Source organism: Coregonus lavaretus, assembly GCF_964263955.1.
Source record: "Coregonus lavaretus genome assembly, chromosome: 2".
Taxonomy (NCBI): domain Eukaryota; kingdom Metazoa; phylum Chordata; class Actinopteri; order Salmoniformes; family Salmonidae; genus Coregonus; species Coregonus lavaretus.
Window position 1 is genome coordinate 79,038,519 of NC_139989.1, and position 18,278 is coordinate 79,056,796.

At 42.1% G+C, this 18,278-nt stretch overlaps 1 protein-coding gene across 1 annotated transcript in view; it reads right to left on the bottom strand.

Moving 5' to 3' along the window:
• Positions 1-18,100: 18,100 nt before the first annotated feature.
• The window catches only part of LOC311140712 (NLR family CARD domain-containing protein 3-like), an 8,442-nt gene continuing 8,264 nt past the window's right edge, over positions 18,101-18,278 (bottom strand). Inside the window, exon 7 of the mRNA XM_084175897.1 lies at positions 18,101-18,278. This exon is cut by the window's right edge and continues 618 nt beyond it. The gene's annotated coding sequence lies outside the window, so the exon portion shown is untranslated.

An 18,278-nucleotide genomic window follows, 5' to 3' on the forward strand; every position in this document is an offset into this window, starting at 1 on the left:
TTCATTGACTATGACTGCCTTTGAAGTGAGGGATCTAACATTAAGTAACCCTATTTTGAGATGTGAGGTATCACGATCTCTTTCAATAATGGCAGGAATGGAGGAGGTCTTTATCCTAATAAGATTGCTAAGGCGAACACCGCCATGTTCAGTTTTGCCCAACCTAGGTCGAGGCACAGACACAGTCTCAATGGGTATGGCTGAGCTGACTACACTGACTGTGCTATTGGCAGACTCCACTAAGCTGGCAGGTTGGCTAACAGCCTGCTGCCTGGCCTGCACCCTATTTCACTGTGGGGCTAGAGGAGTTAGAGCCCTATCTATGTTGGTAGATAAGATGAGAGCACCCCTCCAGCTAGGATGGAGTCCGTCACTCCTCAGCAGGTCAGGCTTGGTCCTGTTTGTGGGTGAGTCCCAGAAAGAGGGCCAATTATCTACAAATTCTATCTTTTGGGAGGGGCAGAAAACAGTTTTCAACCAGCGATTGAGTGCTGAGACTCTGCTGTAGAGCTCGTCACTCCCCCTAACTGGGAGGGGGCCAGAGACAATTACTCGATGCCGACACATCTTTCTAGCTGATTTACACGCTGAAGCTATGTTGCACTTGGTGACCTCTGACTGTTTCATCCTAACATCGTTGGTGCCGACGTGGATAACAATATCTCTATACTCTCTACACTCGCCAGTTTTAGCTTTAGCCAGCACCATCTTTAGATTAGCCTTAACGTCGGTAGCCCTGCCCCCTGGTAAACAGTGTATGATCGCTGGGTGATTCGTTTTAAGTCTAATACTGCGGGTAATGGAGTCGCCAATGACTAGGGTTTTCAATTTGTCAGAGCTAATGGTGGGAGCCTTCGGCGTCTCAGACCCCGTAACGGGAGGAGTAGAGACAAGAGAAGACTCAGACTCAGACTCCGACTCGCTACATAATGGGGAAAACCGGTTGAAAGTTTCTGTCGGCTGAATGAGCGACACCGGTTGAGCATTCCAACAGTATTTCCCTCCAGAAGCCATGAGAAAGTTGTCCGGCTGCGGGGACTGTGCGGGGGGATTTATACTAATGTTACTATCTGTACTTACTGGTGGCACAGACGCTGTTTCTTCCTTTCCTACACTGAAATTACCCTTGCCTAACGATTGCGTCTGAAGCTGGGCTTGTAGCACAGCTATTCTCGCCGTAAGGCGATCGTTCTCCTGTATATTATGAGTACAGCGACTGCAATTAGAAGACATCATGTTAATGTTACTACTTAGCTTCGGCTGTTGAAGATGTTGACGAACCATGTCCAGATAAAGCGTCCGGAGTGAAAAAGTTGAATGAGGGAAAAAAGTTGCGATGGAAAAAAGGAAAATAAAGTAAAGTTGGCAGCAAAAACGCACAGGAAAATGACTCTTCTGTCTCGGGACACAGAGTTTGATTAAATGTTTATTAAAAGTAAAATGTGAATAGTTTGGCAGGTAGCCAAGTAGCAACAAACAGCACAGCAGCACGGAGACAATGCGGAAGCGAGACGGAAGCGAGACGGAAGTGACGTACAAGGAGAGGAGGCAGCTGTGAAGACAAACCTTTTAATTAAATCTGCTAAATGAGCGAATTTAGGAGGAAACATCAGTGAGTGAAGTGAATGAAGATCACATGACTGAGGAAAATATTGCTTTGGTTGAGGACAATATTGAAGTGAGTGACAATCAGGAGCTTATTGAGAAATGAACAATTATTGGAATTGATGGAAACATTGGACAGTTTGATAAAAGTATTGAACAGTGGAGCTCATATACAGAACGGTTTGAATATTTTGTTCTTGTAAATGACATGGATGAGGACAACATTGTGCCTCCATGTTTTAGTGTAATGGGGCCAAAGACATTTAATTTACTAGGCAGCCTGCTACAGCCAGTCAGAACAGGTAATAAGACGCATGGGGATATTGTGGAGATACTTAAAGGACAGTTTTCACCAGAACCACTAGTTAATGCTGAAAGGTTCAGGTTCCACAGGAGACATCAGGAAGAGGGAGAATCAGTAACAATGTTTGCTGCTGCATTAAAGAAACTACCAGAACACTGAGTTTAATGCTGTTCTAAATGACATCATTAGAAACAGACTAGTATGTGGGCTACGGAGTGAAGCTACACAAAAGAGACTGTTGACTGAAAGTTATACTTATATTAACATACATTATTCAATTATGACTTTACTCATCCTGAAAATAAATACAGATCATTATCTCAATGCATTCTCAATACTATCACTTTAGCAGTGTATATACCTACTATCATCTCCAGATCGTCAGTTTCCTCGTAGCCATCTGTAGCATCGGTTGACATGATAACTGTTCAATCTCCCCTCTATCCATACCTCCGTTGGTGTAGACTGTGTGATGATGCATGAACCTTCTTCCTTCACTAGTTCTCTGATTATGCAGAGTCCTTCTCCATTTATCACCATCTCTCTGTGGATGGTGTCCTTCTATCAGCGTACCAATAGTCTCTGCTGCAAAAACACACAGACAAAACAAAAACAATGCTCCGCCGAAGCGGTGCCACCTTCCTCCTCTGCGTTAGAAAAGTCCTACTATGGTACATATAGATCTAGGAATCTCTCTCTCTTACTTGCCCCTCCATCAAGGTAGACATCAACACCTATTACTAACCTTCCCACTTGGGTGTTGTCCATCAATGACTTCCTTAATCCTTTACCACCACATCGTCTCCAAGTCGCAGAAAATGTCCAGATTCTCCTGGTAGGTCTGGCAGACAAACCTTCACCTTTTCTAAAGAAAGTCTGCATAACATTGTTAGTTGAGACACAGCATGCTACTTCATCCTGTCTTCTTATCAGTCCTGATAAGCCTTTTATATTAGGAAGTACACATTCTCAGTTTGTTACCTGTATAAAAGACACCTGTCCACAGAAGCAATCAATCAATCAGATTCCAAACTCTCCACCATGGCCAAGACCAAAGAGCTCTCCAAGGATGTCATGGACAAGATTGTAGACCTACACAAGGCTGGAATGGGCTACAAGACCATCGCCAAGCAGCTTGGTGAGAAGGTAACAACAGTTGGTGCGATTATTCGCAAATGGAAGAAACACAAAAGAACTGTCAATCACAAAATCAGCAGGGGATCAAATACTTTTTTCCCTCACTGTATGTGTGTATGTATGTGTGTATGTATGTATGTGTATATATGTATATATATATGTATATATATATATATATATATATATATATATATATATATATATATATATATGTGTGTATATGTATGTGTATGTGTATTATCTCCCGAGTGGCGCAGTGGTCTACTAGAGATCCTGGTTCAAATCCAGGCTCTGTCGTAGCCGGCCACGACCGGGAGACCCATGGGGCGGTGCACAATTTGCCCAGCGTCGTCCAGGGTAGGGGAGGGAATGGCCGGCAGGGATGTAGCTCAGTTGGTAGAGCATGGCGTTTGCAACGCCAGGGTTGTGCGTTCGATGCCCACGGGGGGCCTGTATGGAGAAAAAAATAAAATAATGTATGCACTCACTCTGGATAAGAGCGTCTGCTAAATGACGTAAATGTAAATATGTGTGTGTGTGTATATATATAAAAAACATGGGGGACTGGAAGTGATGCAGACAATTACATTGATGGAAGTTACAATCTATCTGCAATATTAAGCTGATCTACCCCCTTAAAAAAAACAAATAAATAAAATATGAATATTAATTACCTGAAAATTGTATGTCATCCAGTCTTAAAATGTCTGCAAAAACCAAATATTGAAATACTGTTAAATATTTAAAAAACCATTGTTATCCATTGAGTGAATTGTTATCCATTGAGAGGGATATAGAATAGTATACTATCGTGCTAGGTAATTATTTTCTACAACTGTGATGTAACTGAACATCCACTAGGTGGAGCCAGTGGTCCACTCTTGATTAGACACCACATAAAATAGAAATTTGTTTGGTAAAAACAGTAGGATAAATACATATGTAGGTAGATATATATATATACTATCATTCTAGATGCACACACACACACACACACACACACACACACACACACACACACACACACACACACACACACACACACACACACACACACACACACACAGTCAATTGACTAGTAATTTTTCTATAACTGTGATGTAACTGCACATCCAATAGGTGGAGCCAGTGGTCCACTCTTGAGTAGAGACTTGGTTTGGCATGCATTTTCATGGGTTCTGAGACACCTTGAGACATGTCACATAAAATTGACATTTGTTTGGTATAAACAGTAGGATATATACATATGTAGGTAGAGTCCATTCTCGTTTAAAAAAATCAATAACACAACATCACTCATTCATTATATACTATATCATTTTATACAATACATTATTAAAATCATTCATTTATAATATACAACATAAATAATATATATATATATATATATATATATATATATATATATATATATATATGCATAGTTAGATATAGAAGCCTTCATCATATTGAAAATTCAACTCACCTTCAAAATGCTCCATGAGGAATAAATGATTCAAGGAGTCTCTTTAAGATGTATGTCTTCAGGCCTTCTGGTCCTCTGGGTCTTTTTTCTTGGTTGACTGAGACATCCCACGGACGCTCTTTTATGGGGTCAAATGGATCTGTTTAGGGCAGCAGTGAAACAGGACATCTTTAAGATGAGCAAACTGTTGACCATTAAAATATGGATAGCTGAGAACTCTTTCTAAAAGGGTAAACAGGTTTACAAAACAGTTGTTTTAAAGAAACAACACACACGCTCACACACACACACAACACAAAGAACCAGTGGCTCTTGTGTAGAGAGAGAGAGCGAGAGAGAGAGAGAGAGAGAGAGAGAGAGAGAGAGAGAGAGAGAGAGAGAGAGAGAGAGAGAGAGAGAGAGAGAGAGAGAGAGAGAGAGATAGGGAAGGGACGGAGAAAGAGAGAGAGAGCTGTAATTCATTGAAGGTAAATACAATTGTCTTTCAAACCTTTTATTTTCTTCTAAAATGTTGCTACAGAAATGGAAGCATATATATACAAGTGATTAAAGTTCACTATACAATATTGAATATTAAACTATGACACTAATGTTTACTACTAAACCTTTATATGGATCATAAACTGTATTATTACACAATACTACACCTTACTAAACAATACATGTTTAAATGTATAATTATTATAATAATTTTTTTATTAGAAAAAAAGCAGAATCAGCATTTTTCTCCTTTTCAGGGGCCTTTTGTAACCCGACACCCCCATCAGTCTCCAAATCCCCGTCTTCAAGCTGTGAGGGACTCAGACGTTGCCTCTTCCACGCAGGCTCTCCATGGCCTTCAAGGTTTTGCATGTTTTCTTTTCGATGATAGATCAACCTTCTTGCCGATAAGCCCAAGTTTTGTCTTGAGGACAGAAGGGACCATCTTCGTAAATGTTCACGATGGTGGAAAAACTGTTGCACTTGTTTCATCATATCAAGCACCTTAAACCAATCTCGCCACTTGAACCTAAAGACAGGCACTAAATAGTTGACCTCTGTGCAAGCATTTGAAAATACATACGAACTAACAGATTTGGTGGCATTTGCGCTATTGAATTCAGAACAACCTAAAATTGCCACTTTGGAGTCTGGACTCTACGCTACTGAAGAGTTTCGTATGACTTTCAAATCATCTGGCCCACAGACTTCCTCTTCCAGTGCGTACCCAGGCAGGGATGGTCCATTCAGGGCCTTTTAGATCTGACATAGAGCAAGTCTTATCTTAAGACATTCCCTCATGCGAAACGCAGGAGAAAAACTCCCGGTTTTTGGCTGAAAAAGGTTGTTGTTGAGACAGCTGTGTGTGAAAATCTTCACTGTTGAATGGTCCGGTTGGCCTCCACTCATATCAATCCCACCATTAAAACAATCTGGTGCATCACAAAGAATGGCATCGATGGTTTTGTCCTTGGGGCCCAGACATGAAGGACACAAGACACCTAGAATTGGTCTAGGAGACGTGTTTTCTGGAGTTTTCTGTGGTTCATCTCTCTTGAGATTTCTTGTCGCTCGTAGTGTTCACAGGACAAGTCTAACACTTACTTATACTCAGGCAGACCTACCCAGAAATTACTTTTTCATTCTACAAGGGGTCACAAGCTCACTACACAACAGCTCCATAAGTTCACTACAAAAATTCCCAACTGTTTCACATTTTTCAAACAGTTCAAACTTGAAGTTCAACTAGGTCAGTACACGACACATCAATCACCAGGCCATTACGTTTTATTTCAAACATGTGCTTTACTTCAAAGAAACAGCTGCACTATCAAGTTACATAAGCACACCCTAAATAGTGAAGAGAACGTCCGGACAGGATGTCCTTAAAAGGTCATAAACACAGGACACAGGAAAACTCACCAATCACTTTTTGACAGCAACCGTCTACTATATTCTCTATCACAGGAGTCTGCAATAAATAGTCCCACGCAAGAATTGACTTCAAATCCTAAATTACTTGATATCTTTCAGAAATACATAATTTCCCCCCCTTATAATTCCATAGGTCTATAGGAATGTCCCAGGTTTTCATTACAACCATTTCTAATGCATATTGTATATGGTTTCAATATCAGATTTGATAAATAACAGATTATAACATGAAATGCTCAGTGTTGATTTTAAATTTAAACATTAACAGTCCACAAAAATGGTGTGTAAAACATTATGTTGGCTTGGCTGATAGAAAGGGTAGATTGAATTTCTCTTGGCAGTTGTGGCTCCCAGGTCTACAGCCAATCAAGAACTAGCTACCCATCCCCCACTGCTGCTCTCACCCCCCACCCCCCACCCCATCCCCTGACATGCTGGACTCTCAGGTTCTGTTCAATAAAGTGCAGCACAGCACAGTACAACTTTATTAGTCCATGTTACAGGGAACAAAGGGAATTTGTCTTTCTGAAGGGGGTTGGTCACAGATCTGCCAGTTCAGATCAAATCCCACGTTTTGTTGTCTGGCTCAGGACTCAAACCAGTGACCTTTCAGTTACTGGACTAATTCTCTAACTTCCACCTCCTAACACTTCTAGCATGGGCTTCCTAGGCTAAGTTCCTTTTACACTATCCCATTTGTGTAGAAAACATGAGTCTGTCTCATGATCTGGTAATGAGGTAGTCCTGCCTTCAACTTCAAAATCAGTGTCACCCTCAGGTCAAGAAGGCATTCCCTTTTGGTCTAATGGTCAAGACACTGGTTTTTCCCATGGGACACCTGGATACAGATCCCGCCCATGAAATGTGCACACCTCTCCCAAGGCACCATTCCACTGCTTCCACCAATGTAGTGTTTTTTAGCAAACAGCAATGGTGTAATGCCCGATTCGTCTCAAACCCGGGTCTCCCTGCCCGTAGGCAAACAAGTATATTGTAGTGAATTCAGGGGGTAGCCCCAAACAGGTTTTGAACCTGGGTCCATCAACTGTCAAGCCAACACTTCAAGCGCTAACCCAAGAGGTCCGAACCTCTCGATGATGTCGCTAGGTGTTGGATTAAGGTCGCTACATTACCCCCTTCCTTGGGGAGAGCATGCCCCCACACTTCTTTATAGCAAGTCTCTCATGTGTACACGCCTCTTTGATGGCCTCACAGGCACTATCCCACTTCTGACACCAATGTACCAAATTTTGGGGTAGCTCCAACCGGGACTCGAACCCAGGTCCAGCGACTATCAAGCCAACACCTTATCAATTACACCAAGAGATCAGAAGGTGGTAATTGGTAGGTGTTGGATTCAGCTTGCTACAGTATATACTTATATAGGGCAATGTGTGATCTGGGAGCGGAAGCACTACCACTAGTGCTCCTGACACAGCCTAACACAATCTTTACCTTCTGAACCTTAAAAACTGACCTAAAGTCAGATACATTGAGACAAACCACCATGTGAGCAGCAAGTGTAGGGTTAATGGAGTGAAGTGGGGGATGGGTAGGACCACCAGTATAAACTATATGTCTATGAATGCATTACTATTAATGCAGTACTAAAACGGATGGATGCTCTTCATCAACACCATCTCACCTGTGAAACTAGATATCAGCAATCAATCAACAAGACTAATGAAATGGAGCAAATGAAGACATTAGAACTGCTAAAGGTCAGATATTATATTCTGACACCAATTTCCTACTGGTAGATGTTGTACATGATCTGTCAATCCTGAGAGCAACGCTCTCTCTCCTCCTCTTCCACCATCTCTCTTTGCTGGGGTGAAGTTTCCCCTAGATACAGATCTAGGATCAGCTTCCCCTCCCCCAAACCTAACAAGGATCATTAGTGGGAGGAATTTAAACCTGATCCAAAGCCAGTGTGTATTGGGGAAACTTGTCCCCTCCCCCACAACTCTACATGTGGATGCGGCTTCCTCCATCTCACCATGTTCACAAAGAAAACGGCAGTGTATTTCAGCTGTAAGTATTTTGAAGTTACTAGCTATATTCTTTGAATTGAATTGACCTAGCTTCATTATTATTCAACCAGTAGAGAGGCCTCTGTTAGTTCGAGAAAAATACTCTTTACCCCATGTCTCCTTGAGATGACCAGTAGTGTAGTTGGAGAAAAATACTATTTACAGATGAGCTTTGGGTTTCTAGGTATGTTTAGTCCCAGGTAAGTTAAGTGATCATGCACCACTTTAATTGGTATCCTCTCTAGCTCACTTGTTGTAAAATTATCTGAGATACACATGAGGTCACTTTTTCCCCAATTTATTGAATTTCCAGATTGTTTGCCAAATGAATTGATGAAGTCTAGTAGGTTAGGGACAGAGGCTACTGGGTCTGAGAGGTATAAAAGCACATCGTCTGCATATAACGAAATGATGCTTTCTATGTTTCCTACTTTAAGACCTTGGATATTAGGATGATCCCTTATTTGTATCGCCAGGGGTTCAAGGGAGACAGCGAAGAGCAGAGGACTGAGTGGGCAACCCTGCTGGACAGATCTAGGTAGTTCAAAGGGACTGGATTTGTCTCTGTTGGTCAGAATAGAGGATGTTGGGCAGGCGATCTCCTCCAGTCACATATCATTCCCTTTTGTTTTATGGCAGACTCCTATGAAATAATATGACCTCTCATACCCACTTGAAAAGGTTCCTATAGTGTAGAATCAGATACCACTCCTGTGTCATTAGTCTTTGGCTTGGATGCATATTTGATGTGGTTGAAATACTGTCATCTTTTATGATGCTGATAAAGACAGGGGCCGTCTGTTAAGGTGCTAACTGCACAGTGTAGCTACAGGTTATACACTGAGTGGACTAAATATTCACAACACTGTTATGACCAGTTTCTCTGGTATCTCGTACTTCAGGATGTAAGAGAGTAGTCGACCACTTAGATGGAGAGTTGATTCATTGTTATTTAATGGTTACAGGACTGGATTCAATGACAAGCGGTACGGGCTTAGCCTCTTGTCATCTGAATGACTTCCATAGAAAACCTCTCAGTTTATATAATGCTCTCCGAGCTACTTCCATCCCACAGTTGCCAACCATTATTGAGTGTCACTCATCTCCTACAATAGGATCCCCATACATAGTATAGTGTGGCACCCTAGCCAGGCCATTCCATCACGTACTCTTTCTAAGATTAGCAACAGTGGCCCCTAATCTATCTTGGCCCGCCGACCTTCTGGCCCCCCATCCTTGACCGACACAACACATGGCGTGTCCTTCTCCTCTCTCTCATCTACAGCTGATGACTTTAAAGACATTAATAAATGCTGTATCAAAAGACGTTATATCAAACACCTTCCTAATATTGAGTTACCTCCCCACTTTTGCCCTCAGAACAGCCTCAATTCGTCAGGGCATGGACTCTACAAGGTGTTGAAAGCGTTCCACAGGGATGCTGGCCCATGTTGACGCCAATTCTTCCCACAGTTGTGTCAAGTTGGCTGGATGTCCTTTGTGTGGTGTACCATGAGCGTGAAAAACCCAGCAGCGTTGCAGTTGTTGACACAAACCGGTGTGCCTGGCACCTACTACCATACCCCGTTCAAAGGCACTTCAATATTTTGTCTTGCCCATTCACCCTCTGAATGGCACACACACACAATCCATGTCTCAATTGTCTCCAGGCTTAAAAATCCTTCTTTAACCTGTCCCGTCCCCTTCATCTACAAGTGACATCAATAAGGGATCATAGCTTTCACCTGGATTCACCTGCTCAGTCTGTCATGGAAAGAGCAGGTGTCCTTAATGTTTTGTCCACTTAAGTGTAAATTGCACAATAATGATCCATTGATGGATTTTTCTTATGTAGTCTATTGTTTTCTCTGTATTGAACCTGCCTGCCACCCACCCGCCTGGGGACTGTGGGTTATGAGACAACCCCCGCATCACTAGCTTGCATGTTCTGCAGCCTTGTAGAGATAGGGAGGGGATGACTGGGAGGCAGGTTGGCATTTATTGTCATGAATCTTGCCCTGGAGGCAGTTCTGCAAAGTGGTCACTAGCTGGCACAGGCATAAAGTAATAATATCTGATTTTAATGCTAACCTTAACCTCACTGCTAATCCTTACCTTAAATTAAGACCATAAAACAACATTATTTCCCACAAATGTTTACGATATAGCCAATTTTGACTATGCAGCTGGCATATCTAGAGGAAATCGTGCAGTTCTGCCTCCAGGGCAAAATTCATGACAAAAGTCAACCTGTGACTGGGAGAGGACAATGTGAAATCGGTAACATTTTTTTTTTGACAATTAACATGCTTTTTATTATGAAAAGTACAATATATCCATGCACAATTGTACAATTATGGAGCATATGTCCGTATACAATTGTACAATTTGTTTTTCAACATAAAATACATGAATCAAATAATCAAATTGGTATTTTAACGGTGTTATTGTAAGAGTTTAAATGTTACTTTAACGTCAACTGATAACGTCCCACTATAACTTCATGGGAGTCTAGTGGAAAGACTGCATGTTGCTTTGGGTGGATTCATCAACATTTGCAGAATATTCCTGTAATGTCAGATGGCATCTTGTCAGACGGCAACAGCCTAGTCGGCTGCAGACACTCATAAGGAGTTCAAGTAGTTTATTTGCCATTTGCAGGTATTAAAAGTAATATATACATTGTAATTCCTTGTTGGAGATCATATAGGACAGTACATACCAGTGTAGGTTGCTGAGGGGAGGACGGCTCATAATAATGGCTGGAACGGAGCCAATTAAATGGCATCAAACACATGGAAACCATGTATTTGATGTATTTGATACCATTCCACTCAATCCGCTCCAGCCATTACAAGCCTGTCCTCCCCAACTACGGTCCCAGCAACCTCCTGTGGTACGTACACACAAACAGTAAAATATATCATAAGAACATCAATAAAACATGCAAAGTGGGAAAAGATCATAAAAGGAAAAAAAATTCAGTCATGTTCTAAAAGTCTGATGAAAGCAGTTTAGGTTGGTTGATTTAACCGGCAGATAGAACTGGGATAGAAGCTGTTCTGGAACCTGGGATCCAGAAACTGCCTAGCAACCACTGGTCCTCACTAGACTGGTGCCCTGCATGTCTATTTGTTCATTGGAGTTTATCAGGTTTTGAAGTGATGTCTGTGTTTGTTGGACACTTAGTGCTGGAATGAGGTGTCTGTTTGTTCCCAATTCTATCAGAAATGATGGTCCTCATTTGAAGGTCCTGTGTCAAGGTCCTCACTATTATAGGAAGATGTGTGAGTGTGTGTGTCCAGTGTGTGTGTGTATCCAGAGTGTGTGTGTGTGTCCAGTGTTTTTGTGTGTGTGTGTGTGTGTGTATGTGTGTGTGTGTCCAATATGTGTGTGTGTGTCTCCTGTGTATGTGTGTGTCCAGTGTGTGTGTCCAGTGTGCGTGTGTCTCCTGTGTGTGTCCATTGTGTGTGTGTGTGTGTGTGTGTGTGTCCAGCATGTATATATACTGTAGCTATAGGCAACCATTGAACGTTATCCTGCTCCCAAATATATATACTGTAGCTATAGCCAACCACTGAACGTTATCCTACTCCCATATATATATACTGTAGCTATAGCCAACCAAAGAACGTTATCCTGCTCCCAAATATATATACTGTAGCTATAGCCAACCACTGAACGTTATCCTGCTCCCATATATATATATACTGTAGCAATAGCCAACCACTGAATGTTACCCTGCCCCCAAATATATATACTGTACCTATAGCCAACCACTGAACGTTATCCTGCTCCCAAATATATATATATATATATATATATATATATATACTGTAGCTATAGCCAACCACTGAACGTTATCCTGCTCCCAAATATATATACTGTAGCTATAGCCAACCACTGAACGTTAACCTGCTCCCAAATATATATACTATAGCTATAGCCAACCACTGAACGTTATCCTGCTCCCAAATATACATACTGTAGCTATAGCCAACCACTGAACGTTATCCTGCCCTCAAATATATATACTGTAGCTATAGCCAACCACTGAACGTTATCCTGCTCCCAAATATATATACTGTAGCTATAGCCAACCACTGAACGTTATCCTGCTCCCAAATATATATACTGTAGCTATAGCCAACCACTGAATGTTATCCTGCTCCCAAATATATATACTGTAGCTATAGCCAACCACTGAACGTCATCCTGCTCCCAAATATATATGCTGTAGCTATAGCCAACCACTGAACGCTATCCTGCTCCCAAATATATATAATGTAGCTATAGCCAACCACTGAATGTTATCCTGCTCCCAAATATATATACTGTAGCTATAGCCAACCACTGAACGTTATCCTGCTCCCAAATATATATACTGTAGCTATAGCCAACCACTGAACGTTATCCTGCTCCCAAATATATATACTGTAGCTATAGCCAACCACTGAACGTCATCCTGCTCCCAAATATATACACTGTAACTATAGCCAACCATCGCCGTTGATATGGTCAGTAGTGACTTTGCCACATGATAGGTAAAGAAACAAACAGTCAAGTAGCCTACAAGCGGAGTATGAAAAATGTATGCACTCACTAAAAACAAGCGGATTCAGCAACACGGACACCGATGGAAATTCTTGCGATTTGACAGTTCCCAAAGGACATGAACTGGTTGAATCAACATTGTTTCTACTTTATAGGACAAGGCTTAATCAGTTTTATGGGAAACCAGCCAATAGTGTACAGCCATAATATAAATGTTTAATGTCTGTTTCCACTAGATTGCGTTACTGACTGACCAGACTGTCTGACCTGCACTGCCTCCTCCTGACTGATATCTAACCAGCCCAGAGGCTTGAAGAGACATTAGACTGTCTGACTGATATCTAACCAGCCCAGAGGCTTGAAGAGACATTAGACTGTCTGACTGATATCTAACCAGCCCAGAGGCTTGAAGAGACATTAGACTGTCTGACTGATATCTAACCAGCCCAGAGGCTTGAAGAGACATTAGACTGTCTGACTGATATCTAACCAGCCCAGAGGCTTGAAGAGACATTAGACTGTCTGACTGATATCTAACCAGCCCAGAGGCTTGAAGAGACATTAGACTGTCTGACTGATATCTAACCAGCCCAGAGGCTTGAAGAGACATTAGACTGTCTGACTGATATCTAACCAGCCCAGAGGCTTGAAGAGACATTAGACTGTCTGACTGATATCTAACCAGCCCAGAGGCTTGAAGAGACATTAGACTGTCTGACTGATATCTAACCAGCCCAGAGGCTTGAAGAGACATTAGACTGTCTGACTGATATCTAACCAGCCCAGAGGCTTGAAGAGACATTTGACTGTCTGACTGATATCTAACCAGCCCAGAGGCTTGAAGAGACATTAGACTGTCTGACAGATATCTAACCAGCCCAGAGGCTTGAAGAGACATTAGACTGTCTGACTGATATCTAACCAGCCCAGAGGCTTGAAGAGACATTAGACTGTCTTACTGATATCTAACCAGCCCAGAGGCTTGAAGAGACATTAGACTGTCTGACTGATATCTAACCAGCCCAGAGGCTTGAAGAGACATTAGACTGTCTGACTGATATCTAACCAGCCCAGAGGCTTGAAGAGACATTAGACTGTCTGACTGATATCTAACCAGCCCAGAGGCTTGAAGAGACATTAGACTGTCTGACTGATATCTAACCAGCCCAGAGGCTTGAAGAGACAGACTGTCTGACTGATATCTAACCAGGCCAGAGGCTTGAAGAGACATTAGACTGTCTGACTGATATCTAACCAGCCCAGAGGCTTGAAGAGACATTAGACTGTCTGACTGATATCTAACCAGCCCAGAGGCTTGAAGAGACATTAGACTGTCTGACTGATATCTAACCAGCCCAGAGGCTTGAAGAGACATTAGACTGTCTGACTGATATCTAACCAGCCCAGAGGCTTGAAGAGACATTAGACTGTTTGAGCTACACTGCCTCCTCCTGTGAGAGCCACGTCAGGCGACACTACACCGTCCCAACAATGCAAACACACATCCTGGTCGAGGTCACTGGAGACGGGGGGGACACAAAGGCCACCATGGCAACGCTGGAAAGACAAAGATAACTCGAGGTAATTTTCTGTTATTTAACGTTCCTGAATGCCATTGACAATACCCCAATTTGATAAATACTCCTATTTGATAAACCATTTCTTTGTATTTCAGTTAGAGAAACTAAACTGTGAACTGTGTGTGTCATGCTTAGGAAAGTGACACTGAGGAGGAGGAGGAGGAGGAACGGGGGAGCTTCTGTAAAAATATGAAGATGCAAGTTATTAAAGTGGAAGAAGATTCTGCTGAGGAGAATTCTGACAAACTATTGAGGAGTATATATGAGCTAGAGCAACAGAACAGAAATATCGATATAGACTTGAAGCAGGAGAACTCTGAATTAAAGAAAACTTCTAAGGACTTGAAGCAGAAGAACTCTGAACTAGAGAAAACTTCTAAGGACTTGAAGCAGAAGAACTCTGAACTAGAGAAAACTTCTGAAGACTTGAAGCAGAAGAACTCTGAGCTAGAGAAAACTTATGAAGACTTGAAGCAGAAGAACTCTGAACTAGAGAAAGACTTGGAGCAGAAGAATCAACAGGAAAAGTCATGTTCTATAAATTAAGCTCAGACTACACTAAAAGAAGGCGCTACCTAGAACCATAACGGTTCTTCAATTATCTTCGTAGGATAACTGAAATTAAACATTTTTTGTTACAAGTGGAACCCTTTCACCACTAAAAGGTTCTAAGTAGAACCTTTTTCACCACCCAAGGGTTCTACCTGAAACAAAAAAAGGTTTTTCCTATGGGGACAAACGAAGAACCCCTTTGCGTGTGATATCAAAATAACTATAAATGGGAATTCTCTTCTTGGAGATAAGTGTCAGAATCTGGGCACTAAACTCGCTGTTTTTGAGTTTCAATCACTGTTTATATCCATTTCTACTCAGAACAGACTAATAATACCCACCCAGTCCTGTAGATGAATACCTCTCTGAGTGGTTTTACAGTGTCTCAGTCCTGTAGATGAATACCTCTCTGAGTGGTTCTACAGTGTCTCAGTCCTGTAGATGAATACCTCTCTGAGTGGTTTTACAGTGTCCCAGTCCTGTAGATGAATACCTCTCTGAGTGGTTCTACAGTGTCCCAGTCCTGTAGATGAATACCTCTCTGAGTGGTTTTACAGTGTCTCAGTCCTGTAGATGAATACCTCTCTGAGTGGTTCTACAGTGTCTCCGTCCTGTAGATTAATACCTCTCTGAGTGGTTTTACAGTGTCCCAGTCCTGTAGATGAATACCTCTCTGAGTGGTTTTACAGTGTCTCAGTCCAGTAGATGAATACATCTCTGAGTGGTTCTACAGTGTCTCCGTCCTGTAGATTAATACCTCTCTGAGTGGTTTTACAGTGTCCCAGTCCTGTAGATGAATACCTCTCTGAGTGGTTTTACAGTGTCTCAGTCCTGTAGATGAATACCTCTCTGAGTGGTTTTACAGTGTCTCAGTCCTGTAGATGAATACCTCTCTGAGTGGTTCTCCAGTGTCTCAGTCCTGTAGATGAATACCTCTCTGAGTGGTTTTACAGTGTCTCAGTCCTGTAGATGAATACCTCTCTGAGTGGTTCTCCAGTGTCCCAGTCCTGTAGATGAATACCTCTCTGAGTGGTTTTACAGTGTCCCAGTCCTGTAGATGAATACCTCTCTGAGTGGTTCTACAGTGTCCCAGTCCTGTAGATGAATACCTCTCTGAGTGGTTCTCCAGTGTCCCAGTCCTGTAGATGAATACCTCTCTGAGTGGTTTTACAGTGTCCCAGTCCTGTAGATGAATACCTCTCTGAGTGGTTCTACAGTGTCCCAGTCCTGTAGATGAATACCTCTCTGAGTGGTTCTCCAGTGTCCCAGTCCTGTAGATGAATACCTCTCTGAGTGGTTTTACAGTGTCCCAGTCCTGTAGATGAATACCTCTCTGAGTGGTTTACAGTGTCCCAGTCCTGTAGATGAATACCTCTCTGAGTGGTTTTACAGTGTCCCAGTCCTGTAGATGAATACCTCTCTGAGTGGTTCTACAGTGTCCCAGTCCTGTAGATGAATACCTCTCTGAGTGGTTTTACAATATTTCTCCACTGTGTTTAATCTACATGATATATCAACTCTTACTGGTCAGAATTGAAGGAATGATGGATGGCGCTAAACACAGGGGAATTCTTGAGGGAAACCTGTTTCAGTCTTCCAGAGATTTGAGACTGGGACGGAGGTTCACCTTCCAGCAGGTCAATGACCCTAAGCATACTGCTAAAGCAACACTTGAGTGGTTTAAGGGGAAACATTTAAATATATTGGAATGGCCTAGTCAAAGCCCAGACCTCAATCCAATTGAGAATCTGTGGTATGACTTAAAGATTGCTGTACACCAGCGGAACCCATCCAACTTGAAGGAGCTGGAGCAGTTTTGCCTTGAAGAATGGGCAAAAATCCCAGTGGCTAGATGTGCCAAGCTTATAGAAACATACCCCAAGAGACTTGCAGCTGTAATTGCTGCAAAAGGTGGCTCTACAAAGTATTGACTTTGGGGGGGGGGGGGGGGGGGGCAAGCTTATAGAGACATACCCCAAGAGACTTGCAGCTGTAATTGCTGCAAAAGGTGGCTCTACAATCTCTACCGTGATTTAAACTGAGACTCAGTGTTATGACATGTAAGGCTGTGTGTCTGCCTGTATTCATATATGGACCTGATTTCCATTCAGACTGCTTTGTCCAGCCAAGTGGCACTTTGTGGGATACATTGAATGTAATGGAGTTGAAGTTGTGTTCCCAGCTGTCCACAGGATGGCGCCAGAGCAGCATAACTGGACGGGTGAGACCTGAATAATATCCCAGGGAAATACACTATATATCAAATCAAATCAAATCAAATTTTATTGGCCACATGCGCCGAATACAACAGGTGCAGACAGTGAAATGCTTAATTACAGCCCTTAACCAACAGTGCATTTATTTTTTAATAAAAAAAGTAAAATAAAACATCAACAAAAAAGTGTTGAGAAAAAAAGAGCAGAAGTAAAATAAAATAACAGTAGGGAGGCTATATATACAGGGGGGTACCGGTGCAGAGTCAATGTGCGGGGGCACCGGCTAGTTGAGGTAGTTGAAGTAATATGTACATGTGGGTAGAGTTAAAGTGACTATGCATAAATAATTAACATAATATACACAAGTATGTGGACACTCTTCAAATAAGTGGATTCTGCTATTTCAGCCACACCCGTTACTGACAGGTGTATACAATCGAGCACACATAGTTACACAGTGCTTTCGGAAAGTATTCAGACCCCTTGACTTTTTCCACATTTTCAGCCTTATTCTAAAATTGATTAAATTGTTTTTTTTTTACTCATCAATCTACACACAACATCCCATAATGACAAAGTTATGGGTTTTTAGAACTCCTGTGTTGTCTTGGTTGTGTGCTTAGGCTCATTGTCCTGTTGGAAGGTGAACCTTCACCCCAGTCTGAGGTCCAGAGCGCTCTGGAGCAGGTTTTCATCAAGGATCTCTCTGTACTTTGCTCTGTTCATCTTTGTGATCAGTGTGTGTATGTGTGTGTACAGTGTGTGTGTGTCCAGTGTGTGTGTGTGTGTGTATGTCCAGTGTGATTGTGTCCAGTGTTTGTGTTTGTCCAGTGTGTGTGTGTGTGTGTGTGTGTGTGTGTGTGTGTGTGTGTGTGTGTGTGTGTGTGTGTGTGTGTGTGTATGTGTGTGTTTCCAGTG